Source organism: Carettochelys insculpta, chromosome 19 (genome assembly GCF_033958435.1).
Source record: "Carettochelys insculpta isolate YL-2023 chromosome 19, ASM3395843v1, whole genome shotgun sequence".
Lineage (NCBI taxonomy): Eukaryota > Metazoa > Chordata > Testudines > Carettochelyidae > Carettochelys > Carettochelys insculpta.
In genome coordinates this window covers 20,014,326-20,034,084 of record NC_134155.1, presented here as the reverse complement: position 1 = coordinate 20,034,084, position 19,759 = coordinate 20,014,326, and the positions used below count along the sequence as shown (strand labels likewise).

At 44.8% G+C, this 19,759-nt stretch overlaps 1 protein-coding gene across 3 annotated transcripts in view; it reads right to left on the bottom strand.

Moving 5' to 3' along the window:
* The window catches only part of GALNT17 (polypeptide N-acetylgalactosaminyltransferase 17), a 500,944-nt gene that overhangs the window by 103,034 nt on the left and 378,151 nt on the right, over nt 1–19,759 (bottom strand). For all 3 annotated transcript variants that reach the window (XR_012648117.1, XR_012648116.1, XR_012648115.1), the window contains exon 10: nt 7,804–7,879. The gene's annotated coding sequence lies outside the window, so the exon portion shown is untranslated. The remainder of the gene's footprint in view (nt 1–7,803; nt 7,880–19,759) is intronic.

The window sequence follows — 19,759 nt, the reverse complement described above, 5'->3', positions numbered from 1 at the left end:
TTCTACTCCTTCATATGCCTTACTCTGAAGTGTAAATTCAGTACAATTCCTTTAATCTGGACTCTGATGGTCCGGAATCTTGCAAAAATAGTCAATTTATGAAGATAATCCAGCAAAATTTGATGGTCCAGTATACAGAAGTCCCCAGACATACACTTGGGGTGTGTATTGGGGGCCATGGAAGTGGGGGGCAGCGGGCGCTAAGCCTGGGGTGGGCTAGGGCTGCGGGAGGGGGCAGGGCAGGGATGGAGTTGAGCCAGGGCATGTAGGGGTTGGGGCATGCGGGAGTGATGAAGCTGAGAGGCGCAGGGGTGGAGAAACTGCAGGATCGCAGGGTACAGAAGAACCTGGGGGGGCATGCGGGTGTGGTGAGCAGTAATGGCGTGTGTGTGATTGAACTAGGGCGTGGGGTTTGAACCGGGGTGCATGGGGTGGAGGTGGCGCATGGGTGACGACTCTGGAGACATGGGGAGGTGAAGAAGCCGGCGGAGCATGGGGTGATGAAGCTGCAAAGTGCTGGGTGAAGAAGGCGCGAAGCGTGGTGTGGTGAAGCTGGAGAAGCATGGAGGTGAAGAAGCAGGAGGAGCGCAGGGTAGAGAAGAAGCTGGGGACTTGCAGGGGTGAGTACAGTACAGTGGTATTTATAAGGTAATAAATGTGATGTAGTGTAGTAAATAATACAGTATCAAAATAGTGTACCACAAGTACCTTAGTGAAATCAGAATGGCATAGGGCATCGTTATGGTGATGTCCAATAGACTGGAAAATTTGGAAATCCATCACAAGTCTGGTCCCAGACATGCCAGATTAAAGGAATTTTACTGTACAATATTTCTATTCCAATTCATTTAGTTGATAATAAGAAGGGAGAAAGTCAGCAGCATTTCAGTGGTCGTCTTTGGTGATATTTTTGCATGTTTTTGTAAGTAAGTAGCTTTTAAATTAGGTGTACCTTTGTGGTATACAAAACAAATCTCACTTCTGCAACAAGTACAGTAATCTGGAAAGGTTGAATGACACTTGTTTCCAGACCTCAGATTACCTTAGGCCCATGTTACTTAACCAGTGGTATGTGTACCCTAAGGAGAAGGAGAGACGTTTCTGGTACTTTTAATTTGTTCTTTAAAATGGTACTTTCTACCAAAAAAAAAAAACGTTGAGAAACGCTGTTCTAATCATAGTGTCTACCATGTCCAGGTAAGATTCATAATCTCTAAAAGAGAAAATTCACAGTGTTGCAACAAACCACAAAAACCAAAAGCACAACAATTTTGGAGAGCGAATCTGGAAACGTTTCAAGAATTAAGAAGTTCCAAAAATTTAACCCATCTTGTGCCAGTCCTTGGATAGGCTTTGGTTAGCACCACTACACCATGCCAGACTTTGATCAAAAGCACCTAAAAAGACATACTGTGAAACTATGACCACACAGCCAATTTATTTCAAAATAACTTTGCTGTCATGTAGATGACGCACATGCTATTTTGAAATAAGTTCAAACTAGCAGGTGTGTTATTTCAAAAGCCGTAACCCTCATTGCAAGAGGACTAGCTCCTGTTTCACAATAACTATTTTGAGAGGTGCGGTAAAGGGCTGTGGCTACACTACCCCCTCCCTTTTGGAAGGGGCATGTAAATTACAGCCACTTGAAAAGGCAAATGAGGTGCTGATATGAATATTCAGCATCTAGCTTGCATAATGGCAGCCACCTGGGCTGTCGAAAGGGCTGATTTTTAAATAAAAACAGCTGTGTAGCTGGGGTTCCTTTAAAAGGGTACCCCAATTTCAAACACACCCTTTTCACAAAAAAAAAAAAAAAAAAAAAAAAGGGGGGAAGCAGTATAGCCACAGCCAAGATGTGGGATACAGCTATTTTGAAATAAGTGCTATTCCCCTTGTCATACGAGTCATATAGGCTAGGGCAATGGGATGTGCATATCTCAGAGTAGACAAGTGAGGGTTATCCTAATACCGCAGGTGCTGGAAGTCCTGCTGTAATACTGTGCTGGGCATGCGCCAGCTGCTGCCTCAAAGTAAAAAGCAGCAGCCCGGATCATTCTCGGCTGACCACCAAGAAGGGCAGATGCTTGGTGGAGGCTGGAGCTGCTTCACCACTGAACTCTGGGAGCCTGAGAGCCCAAAGACAGAACCAGAGACGTTGCTTAGAGCCAGCCAACCAGATCCAGACGCCCAGGGAGCTGTCTACACCAAGGGGGCTCAAAGACCCTGACAACATATGGACTGCGGCTTTGAGAGAGACTATAGGAAATGGCCAGGGAGGCGTTGTGAGTAGACTCTCCTGCCCAAGGAAAGTCACCGTGTTGTGGTACGATCCCCATGGGGGTGGGGTAGTGACCACACTTAACACAGCCCTTGGCCAGGAGCTGGTGAAGAAGGGTGGATCTGAGTACCCCTACACTGGCTGTTAGCCCACTCACTGGGCTACACTGCCCTGAGCCCAAGGGCAACTGTAATGAGTCTATAGCTAGCAAGCCATAGGCAAACATATTGACTTTGCCCATGAAGTTGCACAGCCTTGATTCCCATCCAGGCTCCAGCCATTGGGTTGTACTGCGCTCAGGCTAAGGACAGTCATGCAGACTGTAAAAGGGGTAGTATCACAACCCCAACAGGAGCATACCCCACGACTGCAAGTCAATATTAGAAATTACTGTACGATTGACAGCTATTAAAAAAACTCCCTCCTGCAAGCTAAAGAAATTAAAAACAGCAAGGTTTCTTTTAATTTGCGATTAATATAATCAATGACATTGAAAAAAATATAAAACTTGAAATAAGCACTTGACTACAGCATCAATAAATAGACAAGGCAAGATCCAAAAGAACATCTAGTAAATGAGCACACTCACGCTATGTCTACACAGCAGCCACATTTCGATATAAGCTACCCTGGAAGAGCTATTCTGAAATAGATATTTCAAAATAGGTCTGTAGCATACAAAATTTATTTAGAAATAGCACTTAGCTATTTTGAATTACATAGACTGCATACAGAGTGCTTATTTCAAAATAGGTGCTGTTAAGATGCTGTAGCTGTACCTCAAAATAACAAACAATTTACACAACACCAAGTGCATAATTTACTTCGAATTAACTTATTTCTAAGGGTGCTGGCCACACAGCAACTGTAGGAAAGCAAGTGTGCTTAGGGAAATCTCTTAAAGAAACAAGAGCTCAAGATTCCATGTGCCCAGATCCATGCAAATTTTGCCCCCACATGTGGCTTGGGATGTTGATTTAGGGTGGCATGCCCATAAACAAGTTCTCAAAGGCTGCTTGAGAACAGAACCAAGAGGTTCTACACAAGCATTTGGATTCCACTTCTTTAAAGTGCTGGGCATCTTGGTTCTCTCTGACAACTAATTATCTTCCATTGTTTTCAGGTCACTTTTGTTTCAAAGGCTCATGGCTGAGATTTAAACATACTGTTGATCCAAAACTTCCCCCAATGTCAGTGGGTGAGTTGATTGAAGGGATGAATGAAGAAATCAAGATTGGTTTCTTTGACGATTACAGAGGCCTTCTATAGGCTGTATTTTGGTTTTGGTTTTTAATCGTTTGCTAACTAGAATAAATAATGCTTTTTTTTTTTTTGGATATGCCCACATCTTTTATGAAGAATTGTTTTGCTTTTCCAGTTGCTTTCTGTATATGCCAGATCAACCTAAATTAATACAAGCTTATTACTAAATTAGAGCACCACACATGATTAAAACCTTGATCAAAAGGGCAATAAACAAACCAACTAAATCTGTCTTTAAAAAGGGGGCTTAATCTAATTAATACTTCTTGATTAATATTACAATTCAGTCAACATTTAAGAGCTCAGTTGTATTGGCTTCATTTTCCAATACGCATCTCGTGGGACAAAATTATACTAGTTTTTTTTTTCTTTGTTGCCAATCAGCCGTCTCGTTTGCTATACCTTAACATTTTGATATAGTGGTCCAACACTGAATGTGTTTCTCTGGGATCAATAATTAATGTAATTTACCATAAAATGATGTTTCTGTTAACTTTCTTTGGAACTTATATTTAAAAGAATCTTTTACAGCTACAAAAGCAGTTTATTTCTGCTCTCTGCCACAAAAACTATTAAAAGTAAGGGAGTTAGTAACGAATGGTTTTGGTTCAACATTTTCCCTCCACCGAAAAGAGCAAATCAAGTTGCATAAATTTACATAAACATACATAAATTGGATTTGTCAAGACAGAAAAATTATCCCTATTTGGAGCCATCACTGGCCAGAGATCAAGGGAAATGAATGGCAATTAGCCATAGTATAGACAGGCAACGTCGTGACTTGCACTGGTGAAATACAGCTTGGGCTGAAGCAGGAGTAAACTCCATCTGTCCAATCCAACTTCAGTTCACCAAACCAAACAAAATAAAATTTAGCTGTGCACACAAGTGCTCTGCCCAGCTAGTCATCTGAGCCCTGGCAGAGCAGACAAAATAATGCCAAGTAGTATTATATGTTAGCAGGTAAGTTTTTTTTCTGCTGTACAGCATATCACTGAGATGGGTCCTAGTGCTTTATCCGTCTAGCTTTTTGCTGGTTACAGTATTTTCATTTACTTGTAGCAGGGCATGCTGATGCCACTGCCTTGGGAAAGGGGCTGAAGCAACCCTTCCTATACAGCGGTGCCACCAACCCCGTGCACCCAGAAGGGGAGGGGCCAAGAGTGGAAGGGGCAGGGCCAAAGGTAGCCAGCCTGTAGAACTGCCCAGACCACAGCACTGCTTCCCCCCCGCCGCAGCCCACGTGCAGGCGGAGCTACACTGCCGCAGTGTTTCAAAGAGGCTTGGGGGGCAAGTGCCCCATTTTCCCCTTGCTGTCAGCAGGCCTGTTCCTACACAAGGTTGCCCTGGGCCCTGCTCCAATTGATTACAACATGCACTGCCCACTGGCCAGGTCCTGCTGTCAGCATGCTGCCTTGGGCCTCAGTCCCCACCAGCCAGGCCCCGTTGGGCCAGCTCTGCCTCAATCCAATCACTTCTGGGTGCACCCCACTCTCCAGTCACTCTGGGAAGATCAGTAAGGCTGAGTAGCTTTGTCCTCTGCAGCCAAGGAAAGAAGCGAGCACATCTGTGACACTGCCAAGGAGTTTCTCAGGTGTTTTCAATACAGGCCAAGTCAGGTATGTGTTTACTCCAGTGGCAGGGCGACCGTATCTCCCTGTCCCAAATTCGGGACAGGGAGATACGGGAGGAGGGGGAGCTCCTCCAACCCCGGGGAGCCGAAAAGGAGGAGGCAGCTGCCCGCCATCCCTAAGCCTCAGGCCGCAGCAGCTCCCAGGGGCCCCAAGGAAGTGGCAGGGATGGGGCAGCTGCACCACTTCCCTGAGCCCCGAGGAAGCAGCAGGTACATGGCAGTCACGGCGCTTCCTCCCTTCCCCCACCCCCCTGCCTTCCCTGAGCCCCAGGGAAGCAGCAGGGATGGTGCAGCAGCCCATACTCCCTCCGCTTCCCCGAGCCCTGGGGAAGGGGAAAGTAGGCTAACCTGTGCGCTCCCTGCTCTCCAGCCAGCAGTTGCTGGCGGAAAATAGGGGAGCATTAGTCCCTTTTTGAAAATCAATAGGGACACCTTTTTGGTGTCCCACATATGGGACCATCTCACCCAAAACGGGACAGATGGTCACCCCATCCAGTGGGAAAGAGGATTAGGGTTGCATTTCAGTGGAAATACCTCGACATAGCACAATGGCATCTTCCCCTTGCTGCATCGCTTTTTCTGATGTACTCAACTTCCTTCTACCAGGAGTCACACAACATTCACACACTGCACAGAAGATAAAAATGATGCAGCTGGGACACCCGCAGAAAGTGCCACCCTTCTTCTTTCAGGCTTTGCATGGGTATCTCAATTGGTTCTGCAGAAATGTCTCTGATCCCTGCCAAGGGTGTGTGTGTGTGTCTCTCTCTCTTTCTGCACACGTATGGACTACGCAACCCCCTTCTAAAATCAGCTGTAACACTGCAAACATATTTTCCCAGGAAATAATAATTCAATGCAGAGCTTGGGGCAGTTGCACCAGACCTCTCCACTGTCCTATGGACAGGAGCCAGGGGGTCCAGGGCAGGCCAGGGGACTACCTCAGGGTCCTGGTGTAACCCACACACTGTGGTTCACTGTCCCATGCCATGGTACCGAGCCCACTTCACAGAGAAAAAATGTGTCCTCTACAGCCTAAGCTGAAAGGTACCTGGCCTTTAGCTCAAGCTATAGAGGCAGCTGTACCAAAGTTCAGAGGTCCTAGGTTCAAGCCTACCTATGGGCAGTTACATTGGTGTGGAGCAGCAGCATGGGTTGTACTCTCCACTGCATTTACTATTCCAGCAAGAGCTGGAAGGACCAGGCAGTCTGCTCCACTGTGCCTTGCTGTCCACCTCCCAGCCAGCTGCCCCATGCTAGTCCCCTAGCTCACATTGCTCAGGAGAGCGGACTTCAGGGTGCAATAGAGGCAAAGCAGTGGCAGAAAGGGCAGAGCAGAGGCTGGCCTTGGTGGAGTTCGGTGGAACTTGAGGGAAGGGCTGGGTGTAAAGCCTACAGTGGGGGGATTGCCCTGCTCCTCACCCTTGAGGGACTTTGGGTTGGGGTTTGTCCCAGGCTGAGCCTAAGGCCAGCCCTAACTGCAACAGTCCTTAACAGTTAGTCTCTTCTGTTAATGGGCCTGTGTAAAGTATGGTATCTGCCGGTACTTGGGAAGAACACAGATTTGCATAAGTACAAATGCAGTCACACCTGTGTATTGCTTTATAGAACTCACCATTGCACAAACATTACACTGATGTTGTGTGTAAACCCTCTCTCCATAGGCACAGCAGCACAGTGAAGCTTCCCAGAGGTTGTTTTGTTAACGTACACTAACGCTGTGTACAAGGGGACATGTCAAAAACAGGGAAATGCAGTAGCCTGGTTGGGCACATCCTGACCTTCCTGCAAAGCCTCCCGCCAGAAGGGCTGATAAAGCAATCCATTCTCTTTGAGGTGTAAAGTTGATGCTGTCAAGGGGACCTAAGGAGTCAGATACCTGCTGGTGTGTGAGCTCTTCAGTAGCTATTGCTTTTAGCCCTCCTAGGGTATGTCGACACTGCAAAGTTATTCAAGATAAGGAATGCTACTCCCAAATGACTTTACTAAGGTCTACATAGCAAAACCACGATTTCAAAATAACGTTGAAATAGTGGATGCCTTATTTTGAATTTGGTAAACCTCATTCCACAAGGAATAGTGCTAGTCCAAAATCGATATTTCGGAATAAGGGCTGTGTAGCCAGGGAATGTGGGCTATTTCGAACTAAGCTGGTCCAGAACAGTTAGTTCCAAAATAATGCTGCTGTGTAGACAGAATGTTTTGGATTAGAGCCCCTGGTGCGTCCAGAGGCTGTAATTTGAAATAGGTGCTATTGTGTGTGGACACACTATTCGGGATAAGTTTTGCTTATTTTGTGACTTCCCCTGTAAGGTACATGTGTTATTCCAGAATAGCTTATTTTGCAATAACACCTCCAGAATAAACTATTAACTCTGTAGTGCAGACATAACCGTATTTAAGGAAAAGAGTGAACTAGTCTGGCAACGATAGAAAAATGATTCCTGAAACTGAAATGGGCCTTTTTTCCAGTCCCCCCATTTCAAAACACATTTTGCTGCTCTGTATCATAACTTAGAGAGCATTTGAATTACGCATGTGGTGTAAAATGACCAATTTTATTTTTAGGCAGCCCACTCAAAAATTTAAACATATCTACCCATCAGTATTGGCTGATCAGACTTACCTTAGTATTGTCCTCCAGTGAGGTTTTCTCTGAACAATTGCAGAGGCTGACAAAGTAATATCAGAACAGAACCCACCTTAAAAACAAAAAAAGCCAAGAGAATGAAAATCAGTTGTGTGACATCTAGTGGTGGAAGGGAAGATTTAGGTCCCTTCCAGCCCTAGAATTCTGTGATTCTAACAGGTGGTGACACTCACCCCTCCCCACTTCAACAAAGCCAGCCCTGGGGCTATTCACTGCAGGCCAGACCTCCCCAAGGCCTCACTGGGCGGGCGCAATAGGTCTTTCTTTTGCAGCAGGGCTGAATTGCTCCCTAGATGCCCACCAATCAGAACCTTTGCTCAAAAGCAACCAATGAGGCTCTGGTACTTCTAGGTTTTAGCTTCCCACCACTTCTCCATATTCTCTGGTTTGCTCATTTTTCTAGTTCCCGAATGCGGCCAGGGGTGGACGCCAAAGCCTTCAAATGCTTTGAGGAATGTGAGCAGTAATATATCAGGAGCCAGATCGGCTGGATAGAAGCCACAGCTCATTTCATAAAGTGCTCAGTTCAACTCAGTTCAGGCTGCTGGGAAACCAATGGAACAGGTTGGTGCTGGGATGGGCTGGATCACAGAAATCCCTTTTGGGATTGTCCCCTGGTGTGCTGCTCAAACCACGGATGCCTGCCCTCTGCGGCTGCCCACCTCCCTGTCCTAGTGAGCCAGCGGCGCTGGCTGCCCCCAGCCAAAGAACAGAGTTGGGGTTACCGCCTCCCTGCAGACCAACACAGAAACAGAGCCCAGGTCAGTAAGGGGGCCATAACCCCAAGGCTGTGCCTTGGCCACAGGGCAAGAAGGTGGGTCTGAGAGGGACTACCACTAGGGGATTTCTGTGATCTACCCCATCAGAGGTGCTTAGCATGTACAGAGGCCTAAAATACAGATTAAATTTAGAAAAAAATACACCTGATAACCTTGTCTTCTTTCTCTCACTTGACCATGTAATTTTTCTCCCATCCTTTCTGTCTCCGTTGTTTAGGTGGGGCTTTTCAAAGCATGCCTCAAAGAGGATGGCATCCTACTCTCACACGATGTACATGGACCTTTGTGTTTAGGTCTTTGGACAATTCCAACCTAAAATTTTTGGGGCATACTTTTTGTTTGTACAGCACCTAGCACAACGTGACCCTGATCTTGGTTGAGGCTGTAAGGCATTAACTATACTACTGCCCATAAATCTAGGCTTGACACAATCTTCTGGCTTGAATCTTCCTTATTTATTTATGCAAGAACGACACTTCTTGAATTCTATTCAATGGTATTCATCCATTCTGCAGCCCAGCCTATCAGAAAACTATGTTTTTTTTCCACCTTTTCTCTCCTTCAGATGTCAGACTACTGAGGGTAGGAACGTTGACTTCTGAATTTCTACAGCCCTGTGCATGCCCATGATGTGCCAATTATTACAGATCGTTTTATTCCCAAGTTTTAGTTGTAGACAAAGCCCTGCATACTAAACCACTGGCCAGCTAGGTCTGCACGAATATCTCCATGCTGCTGGCCAATTTGAACTTTAAGGTAGCAGAGAAGCTAGCATTCAGTCTACCCAACTTAGCCAAGAGAGAATCTCCAGTATGCCTAGCAATATATGGTCTTTGACACACATCCACAGCTCACTGTATTCAGTACAGGAGTGTAATACATGTTTCAGTACAAACACAGGATTGTTCATTATCAGAGGCTTTGGTTAAGGACTGCTGCAGATGTTAGCACTCGTAATAACAGAATGATACCACAGAGAGTGCCTCAGAAACGTTATATGTTTCAAAGAGCTGATGCAATTTGTGCCCTTCAGGCATGGTACAAACCTGGCCCACAGCTGGACTATACATACAGAAAGTGGCCACAAGACAGAAGCAAGGAGAAGGTATGCATTTGAAAATGGAAGAAAGAAAGAAATAATTAAAGGTATGCATCTCCTAGAACTGGAATAGACCTTGGGAGGTCACCTAGTCCAGCCCCCTGCCTGGGCCAAGCACCATCCCTCATGTCTATTTAGTCCAATCCCTAAATGGCCTCCTCAAGAGTTAGAGCTCATAACCTTGGGTTTAGTGTGCCAATGCTCAGAACACTGTGCTACCCCTCCCCCCCCCACAATAATGCTGAACAAATAAATAACACTGAATTAAGACTCATCCACAGTGACTTACCTGGGAGCACTTTAGAAGGATACTAATGTTTGCATAGATTAATCTAGGTCCCTGAGTGCTTTTTAAACCATCCGTTGTGCTATAGAAGTACTATTAAAACCCACTAAACACCTGCATTTTTATTGCCTTTTTTATATACATTTTTCTCTGGGAAGCCCATCTGCTATATTAAGTGCTCAGCAAAGAGCTACAATTGGTGCCTTAATGTAACATCAAGATTTTTTTCTTCTCAGCCCACAGTACAGTTGAAAGAACTTGACATGATCCTGAGCTTATGCCATGCAGAAAATTTATAACATGCAATCGCCACCGGATACATTTATAACATTACTTTAAATCAAACCACACATCTGCCCTTGCCAAATAATGTTGAGATCCTTGATGAGGAACAAAGTGATTTAAATCATCAAATTTAATCATGGTTTCAATTAGCAAGCAAGAACCCTTGATTTAAATCATTTAGTTCAAACTTGTTTTGCACTCATTCTTTTTTGTTATTTTGCTAAAGCAAGGGTGAGTCTCACCAGCTGGTAATTATTAAAATATGTTGCTTTGCAACAAGTCTTTACGCAAATTTGCTACTTTTTTGCCCATGTATCTAGATGGACATCTAAGCAAGGACAGGTTGAACATTTCTAATCAGGAACTCTCTTGTCCGGCAAACTCTGCAATCCGGCATGATGTTAGTTAGCCAGATGACCACCTACCAGCGGTGTGGCCAGGCTTTTTCTTCCGGCGGAACAAACCGAAACGGAGTTCTGGGACCTTTTTCCATTAGAAAACCAGAAAAATTTTCACTGCCAGTCCCACAGCAGCAGGGGAACCAGGCAGGAGCCTCCGCCACACTGCAGCAGCTTGGGGACCAGAGCAGGAGCCTCTGCCACCCTACAGCTCTGCAGGGCCCAGGGCAGGAGCCCCTGTCGGTCCCACAGCAGCACTGGTGCTGGAGGCCCACAACAGTGTGGGGACCAGGGCATTAAAACTGAACACCCTAACCCCTATGAGGAATCATTAGACTTGCATTACGGCACCTTTTTTCTAGAAAAAAAGCACTGTGAATGGCTAAGTTTCCCATGATCCCACAAAGTTTGTTTACAGCCACCAGTCCTGGCTTTCAGTGTTCTGTGCTGTTATTTAGCCCTAATTTACCCCAACTCTCTTCTTACAGCCCAGTCAGCAGTGGAAGTGTTGGTAATGTGCTAGACAATATTGACCTCCCGTCGTCAAGCAAATTTTCTTGTCCGGCACCAGCCAGGTCCTGATGGTGCTGGACTAGAGAGGTTCAACCTGTAGATACTTCGACAGATTCCGATTACCAGGGTTGTAAAATAAAAGATTTTTAAATGTTGGTTTTATGTATTTTAATTGAATCCCAATTTATCTCCCAATTCATCTCGACACAAGTTTCTTCTCAAAGAAAGTATCGGAGGGGTAGCCATGTTAGTCTGGATCTGTAACAGCAACGAAGGGTCCTGTGGCACCTTATAGACTAACAGAAAAGTTTTGAGCATGAGCTTTCGTGAGCAAAGACTCACTTCATCAGATGCTGGTCCTGGAAATCTTCAGGGCCAGGTATAAATAAGCCAGAGCAAGGGTGGGGATAACAAGGTTAGCTCAGTCAGCAAGGGTGAGGCTTACTACCAGCAGTTGATCTGGAGGTGTGAACACAAAGGGTGGGGAAGCTGCTTTTGTATTTAGCCAGCCATTCACATTTCAAACTGTGAATGGCTGGCTAAATACAAAAGCAGCTTCCCCACCCTTTGTGTTCACACCTCCAGATCAACTGCTGGTAGTAAGCCTCACCCTTGCTGACTGAGCTAACCTTGTTATCCCCACCCTTGCTCTGGCTTATTTATACCTGGCCCTGAAGATTTCCAAGACCAGCATCTGATGAAGTGAGTCTGTGCTCACGAAAGCTCATGCTCAAAACTTTTCTGTTAGTCTATAAGGTGCCACAGGACCCTTTGTTGCTGTTCTCAAAGAACCTAGTTTAAATGTAGTGTATATACAAGAAAAATAAACAGAAGAAGGAAATATAGCACAAATTTTGCTTTTTAAGTGGCCTTTATTAAACAAAGGAATTGCAGGCTGTAGTTACTGAGCTGAATCGATTGTGGTCCTCAAACTGCATTCCTTCAAGATTTTAGAACTACTAAATCTCATCCTCTGGTGCCTGATTTTATTTATCGAGAAGAAAACAAGCCTTCCAGAGCTTTTCACTTCTGACTGAACTAGTCATTGTACTGAACTAGTTGAAAAAGCTTGAAATGAAGAAAATTCTGTACTGCTGCACCTGCAGAAGAGGCTACTGCTGTCGAAAGCTGGTTTTAGTATGGGAACAAACTCTGTTGTAGGTACTTAGTAAATGATTTCTACCAATTCAATGGTTTGACATTAAAAAACTTCAGCACCAGGCATGTACTGCTTGTTTTTTCAAAATACACAAACAAATACAATGGCCGATTTGAAATTATGGCAACGTATACTGTGGCCTGAATATTGTCTAACTGAATGTAAATAATTTTATTAAACGGGTCCTAAAACACTATTGATTTTAATATATCATTATCATTTAACCACCTTGAGTACAGACATAGTGTTCTGAGCAGAACTGAAAGAGAAAATAAAGAAAACCTTTGCTCTGTATTTTTTAACTGTATAGCAAAAATTAATTCACATGAATACAAATACTTTCGTTCCTCTGTTAAGCTAGAGGACGTTGAGGTTTTGCAGAATGGCTTCCTGTTGGAGGAGCAATCAGTGACAGAGACCTGCCTTTATATACTCTAAAATACACATGTGGAACTACAAAAAAAAAGCAGAGGTGGTCCCGTGCAGCACACAGGCAACCCCCGCTTTCAGAGATCTCAGCCCAAATACTTGTGCCTGGTTTCCAGGAGCAATGCAAAGCAAGAATTGACTCTAGTTAGAGAGATTAATGGAGAGAGTCTGTTGTTTGTTACAATGGTCCCAAACGAACCTACATCATAGAAACAACAATGAAGCATTTCTTCAAAGACACTATGCCGCATGTGCACCAACCAAAAAAACCTTCTACATTGCAACAGTGCCACCTGGTGACTCCCACCGTAACCACAGGTACTTGCAGGTTTTACACAATTACACATACAAGTTGCTGAACTCACCACTGCGATGCAGCCATCATTAAGGCTACGTCTACAGTAGCCTGGAAGGTTGACACACTCAGGATCAATCTTCTGGGGTTCAATTTTGTGTGTTTAGTAGGGACATGCAAAATCGACGTCTCAAGGTTTCAGTCAACCTTTGTACTCCTCATGAGATACAAGGAGCAAGGGAGGTTGACAGGAGAAATGCTCTCATTGACTTTCTTCAGTAGCGACTACCAAGTAAGCCGAGCACAGATACGCTGATTCTAGCTACTCAATTGTGGTAGCTAGAATTGCATATCTGCAGTTGACTTACTTTGTCTAGTGTAGACATAGCCTTAGACCTTAGTCCAAACAGGGATTTTGCTTATGGAGAGGGAGAGTTGCCTCCATGCAGCTAACATTGACACCACTGACCCAGCAGAATGCAGCTTGCAGAAAAGAACTCGTAAATCTTCACAGACTCCAATCCATCTGCTTTGGTGTAAACACTGTTGTGTTAGAGGTCTGCACTGCAGAAGACACCATGGGATTTTAAAGAGCAAATGCAAATGAAATCCGAGTTGGGCAGCTTTTAGCATGCGTTTTAGTACTAGGAGCAAAAGACATATACTGTCACCTGTCAAATGGGGAAGCCTGTGTATTCAGAGTACTAGTTCCCAAGCAAGGATCTGGTCATGGCACCTGAACTAATGACTCTCCTCTTGCACAGAGCACCAAGGTTTTATACATGAATACAAGCAGCCATGACCTCTATCTTCTTGTGCAAGAGCAGCAGTCCCTGACTTCACACTGGGGAGCTGTAATGCCGAATCTCACTCTAGAATTATTCTGAGTGCTCACTGGTAACACAGAACTGGGAAAGTGAGAGAATATATATCATTAGGTTTCCCCAATTTAGCTTGACAATGTCAGCAAAATTGGCCCTAGTTTCCATCTCCACACTAACAAGAGTGAGTTGCACAAACTCTTCCAACGGTGGCTTAAAGGGGGTTCCAGGCATTTCCTCCTGCACTTCTCATGGCTTCACAGGACTTGAAGTTTACAGGAATTTGGGTTCCCTTCTGGCCAGAGCAGAGAAAATATTCTGGTTCACATTTTTGTGAATGGACCTGGGGAAATTCTCAAGAAGTGTGACTAGGGCAGGGATAGTCACAGGCCGATCCACGGCCAAATCCAGACCACCAGATGCTTTGGAACAGACCGTGACAGTAATTTACTTAATACAAAATTATCATCATCATCTCTGGAGTATTGACCTTGACAAAATATAACTGACTACCCTTAGACTAGGGATTGGCAGTGATACAACCATCTAAATCAGATTGGAGGGGGAAGCACTACTACGTTAGAAACCACAGAAATTACTTAAAATGCTAATATAGAAAAATAAAGATGGGACAGTCCAATAATGGGAAAATTTACTGTCAGTTACGCAGTACAAAATTCTCTAGGCTATGAACAAATAGGGAACATGGATTTCTTCCCTCCCAAACCCCATTGGGAATCTGTGAGGAATGACCAATTATTTACTCATTAGCAATGCTTGAAATAGTCAGAAAGGCACAAGAGCAACTGTTGGAGGCTTTTCCTCATCCCCTTCCTTTTTTTCAACTAAACCATCAGAAGGCAGCTGGAAAGCATTTCTGAGCTGGATCACTGCTTCCAATAACAGTCCTCAGGCAGATCCCAACTTGCATTGCACTGGGTAGGGATTCTGAGTTCAGCTAACTTGATGGAACAGATAATTTTGCAGAGACCTCCAGCACTGAACACATGTACAAATTGCAATGAATGGTTAGTGAACAGCCCAAACACAAATCAAGGCCAATTTCTGTTACTATGGGTGGTTGGGCACAGCAGCATGGCCATCATATCCTAGCACTTCCCCAAAGCAACTGCTTACAAGGTGCACTGATAACTGAGCCCCATTCAACTCTCTTTGAACTCGGGGCTAAAGAAATGCTTCTCCAAATAGCTAAAGGCAACCGTCAGTGGGCAAAAGATGCAACCAAGGCCACTACTCAGAGGCTGTGTCTACCCTACAAAAATAACTTTGAAGTTGTTTACATCGAAGTACAACTTTGAAGTTGTTTACTTTGAAGTACAACTTCGAAGTTGAATGTCTACACACACCCTACTTCGAAGTAGGGCACTACTCCATTCCCGGGACTGGAGAAAGGACTTTGAAGGTGGGCTCTCTGCTTAGAAGTTAATGTCAAAGTAAGGGAAAATATGTGTAGACCCTCTTCTGGCTACTTTGATGTAGTGCCTAACTTTGAAATTAACTTCAAGGTTAGTTCCTAGTTTAGATGCACCCAGTGTGCTGGATGTGCCAGTTTCAGTCCATAATTCTAGTTGCTCCTCCCCAGCTACACTGTACATATAAAATAATGTAAATGATAATAAATACTTTAGCTCTGAGAATCAAACTGTCTCAAATGCAGCTGTGCAGCAAACAGGATAATGCATTTAGATTAAATAAAACATGTCTGGCAGATGAACACAACACTTGGAGTAATCAGTCACTGTCTGTACTCAACATCATGAGACCTCTTTCCAGGACTGCAAGAAAAATGCAGCTTATTTCTACTCTGCAATAAGTTACACGTTACCTTGGAGCTGTAAACAGCTCCTGTACTGGTATAGCACGCAGTTGCAGAGAGGCACATGTTTTTGGGAGGGGCAGTGTCACTTTCGCCTCTGAAGTGTTCCAGTACCTGCTCTTGGAACGGCATACAGAAAAATTCCCTGTCGTGCTGGACCTGAGCCAAGGAGTTCAGAGTCATTAACTTCCCCAAAGACTGATGGGCTTGATCATTGGAGCTAACTCTGCAGCCCATTCATTCATCCCCTAATTCCTTGTTTCCCAGCTGGGAAAAAACCCAGACTCCTTATACTGCCTTCTATCATACACAAGACAATAAGAGAACAGCTCTCCAAGGAGCATCAGCTCTCTAACTTCATGATGGCTCCACTGGCAACTCTATAGCTTCATGTGCCATCAGTGACTGCCATCAACTGTTGCTGAAATAACATGGCACCTAGTTCCTGTGTATTAGGTGTTGCAAGAGGAAGCCTCCAAGTGAATCTATCTGCAAGACCCCAGTACCATCCCTCATCTGTAAACAGAACTAAAATTACAATCTTTAAAACACACCAACAGACACATACTCTGCAGTTTCTGTTGCCATAATAGTGACTAAATACTTCTTATCAGAGTTAACTAAGAAATACATTTCCGCACCTTCTTTGAAAACACAATGTAACCTTCATTTGCTCTTTCCTATATATTACTCCAAGGAGTACTGGTTGCTCCAGTGATTTCTAGAAAGGATTATTTGAAGGTGGTTTTTGTTTTTGTTTTTTAATTACTCTGGATCTTTAATACTGGTTGAGCCTCTTCAGGCTAGCACTCCCTGGTCCAGCAACATCCTTGTTCTGGCATGATTTTAGTTAGCCAGATGCCCTCTCATCCTGAGTGTGGCCTCTGTTAAGCAAAGAGAGTCTTTCCCCAGGAATCTAGTCACACAGATAATACTCAGCAGTTATATTACAGTGCACCAGTGAAAAGGCTCAACAAGCAGCCCCTCTCCGAAGGGTAATTAGCATGTGATCCTACACAGACACAGAGGTTACATATGTAGCTATAACAACAAGAAGTCCTGTGGCACCTTACAGACTAATAGATATTTTGGAGCACAAGCTTACCTGGGCAAAGACCTGCTTCATCAGAAGCATGAGTAGGGTGTTCCAGAGAAGGGTTTAAATGTATGGGCTCAGGAAAAGAAGGGAGTCCCAATCAAGAGGAGGGCCAGAGGTGACAAGGGCCACATCCTCCCTGACTGCCTTTACCTTGTCAACTCTGGCCTTCCTCTTCATTGGGACTCCCTTCTTTTCCTGACCCCATATATTTAAACCCTTCTCTGAAACACCCTACTCATTCATCTGACGAAGTGAGTCTTTGCCCACAAAGGCGTATGCTCCAAAATATCTGTTAGTCTATAAGGTGCCACAGGACTTCTTGTTGTTTATGCAGATACGGACTAACATGGCTATTTCTCTGATATGTAGCTATGCATGTCATTATACTCCATCATGCATACCATTAGCACATTTTTATAGCCAGTACTTTTTTTGTGCTGGTACTTGCCAGTACTGAGTACCAGCACCTCAGAAGCACAAGTCATGGGATTGGCTGGGAGGATGGGGCAGGGAGCCTGCTAAGTACCAATTCCTCTTTTCTGTAAAAGAAGGCACTTGTTATATCAGTTAAAACTAGCGTGGCTTATCAGGTTGTATTTGTGTAACAAGACAGAGCTTGTAAAGAGAGAGCTGTGGCCAGTATGGGAGAACAGAAAAGAAGTTTCATTAACAAAAAACCTATTATCAGGCCACGCCTGTTCCTGTTTTCATAACTGTCAAGGCCTTTGAAGTAGTTGCACCTTTATTATAGGGAGCAGAAACCCCTTGGGTGGGGAGGCAGTTGAGTCTTGAGGCCCACTTCTGGGGCATGAAAAGGTTCAGTTCTAACCTCAGAGTCCCATAAAGTTTGTTTGCAGCCATGAGTCCTGGCTCTTGGTGTTCTGTGCTGGTATTTGGCTCTGATTTACCCCTAAATTACTTCTAAGAGCCCCGTAAGCAGCGGAAGTGTGGGTAATGCTGCTAGTCAATATTGACCACCCATGGTCCAGGAGATTCTTTATTTTGGCACTGGTCAGGTCCCGAGGGTGCTGGACAAGAGAGGCTTAACCTGTAGTGACTGTGCTCAGGTGGTGGCTACAGTGAGTATGTTAGAAGCAATGGAGGTATGTATTACTCAACTTCCCTATAGGCTGTATAGGTGCTGAGAAGAATGCTTTGCTGTAGTGTAAATGAGACAGAAGGAGTCACATGCTGCTAAAATATTGGTGCCGGATCCGCATCTCAATGTAGGCAGTGATAAAAACCTATTGACTTCAATGGAAGAAGAGACTGGCGCCCAGGGGTGCTGAAAGAAGGGTGCGGGGGCTGTAGCAGCACCCCCTGGCTTGAAGTGGTCACCACAGACAGTGTTTATTAGGGAGTGAAAGAGTTGCTGAGCCTCCAGCAATATTTGGACTTTAATCATGGTTGGAGCAAGCCCAGAGGTGCTGGGACAATGAAAGGATGAGCCCAGAGGTGCAGCCCCTGCCCAAATTAAATGTTGATTACATGGTGTCCATAATAGACAAAGTTTACAGTTTTGTTCCATGGCCCTTGGAACGTCCGTGATAAAACCCGTCTCAATGATCCTGCTGAGGCCCATCAGTTCATGTAAGGCTGAGCTTTAGCACAGTGGTTTTCAAACTTTGGAGGCTGCATATCCCTGTAAAAACATCACATATCTGAGATAACACTCTAATCCGGGGCACCAACAGACTTATCGGGCCCTTGGGCAAGATGGGGGCAGCTCTGCACTCCCAGGTGGGGCCAGGCCTCAGGTGGAAGAGGCAGGGCTGGGACAGCCAGCCCTCAGTACTGCCTAGAGTGGGCTGTTCTCCCGTCCCCAGGTGCCCCTTAAGGCACCTTCCGGGTGCCACTTGGCATGCTGGTGGCCATTTTTTGGGCCTAGGGCTGCAGCTGTAGCTCTGCCTGCAGTAGTAGCAATGGCAGTAGCTTGGACTTCCAGGCCCTTTTGAATTGCTGGGCTCCAGAGCAACTGTAACCTCTCCCGACCTGATGGCAGGCTTACTTTAATCATATGTATGTTATGACAATACATTTTATAAAATAAAATGATATTACGCACAATTTTCATCATGTGCCTCCTGATGAGATCTCTTGTACCCCCTGGGAGAGGGGTACAACAGTCTGAAAACCATTGGCACACTGTGAGAGAACCTTGTGGAAAGGGTGACAAGACTAATTTAGGTGAGGCAAAGAGAGATTCTCCATCATGGACAAATGCTTTCCATTTACACTGGCTTTTGTGCCCACATGCTTCTAGCTGAGGGAACCTTGACACACTGCAGGATTTGGGCAGCATAACACCAGTGCTGAGCCAAAGTCATTAGTCACAACTACGTCTTCATTTTAAAGGGAGTTTTGAATGACTAGGAGGCTTCAAGACAGATCACTAGAGGTGCCATCTTGATTGCCACAGAAGCAGCAAGTGCTCAACACTGTAAGAATCCAGGCCTATGAACCTGCCTCTACGAGGCCAATGGAGCAGCACAGATGAAATCAATAGGGATTGAAGTTGCTCAGTCTCCCACAGGATGGGTCCTTCCATGAAGTTCATTGCCACACCAAATCTACACCCAACTAATTGGGGAAGTATCTGAGCCACTAGCCATCATCTCCGAAAAGTCATGGAAGATAGGAGAGATTCCAGAAGACTAGCAAAGAGCAAATATAGTGCCCATCTATAAAAAGGAAAATAAGGACATCCTAGGAAACTACAGACCACTCAGTTAACTTCTGTCCCAGGAAAGATAACGGAGCAAATAATTAAGGGATCCACCTGCAAACATCTGGAAGATAACAAGGTGGTGAGTAACAGCCAGCCTGGATATCTCAGGGACAGATCATGTCAAACCAACACATAGCTTTCTTTGATTGGATAATGAACCTTGTGGATAAGGAGGCAGTGGTAGATGTGGTGCATCTAGACTTT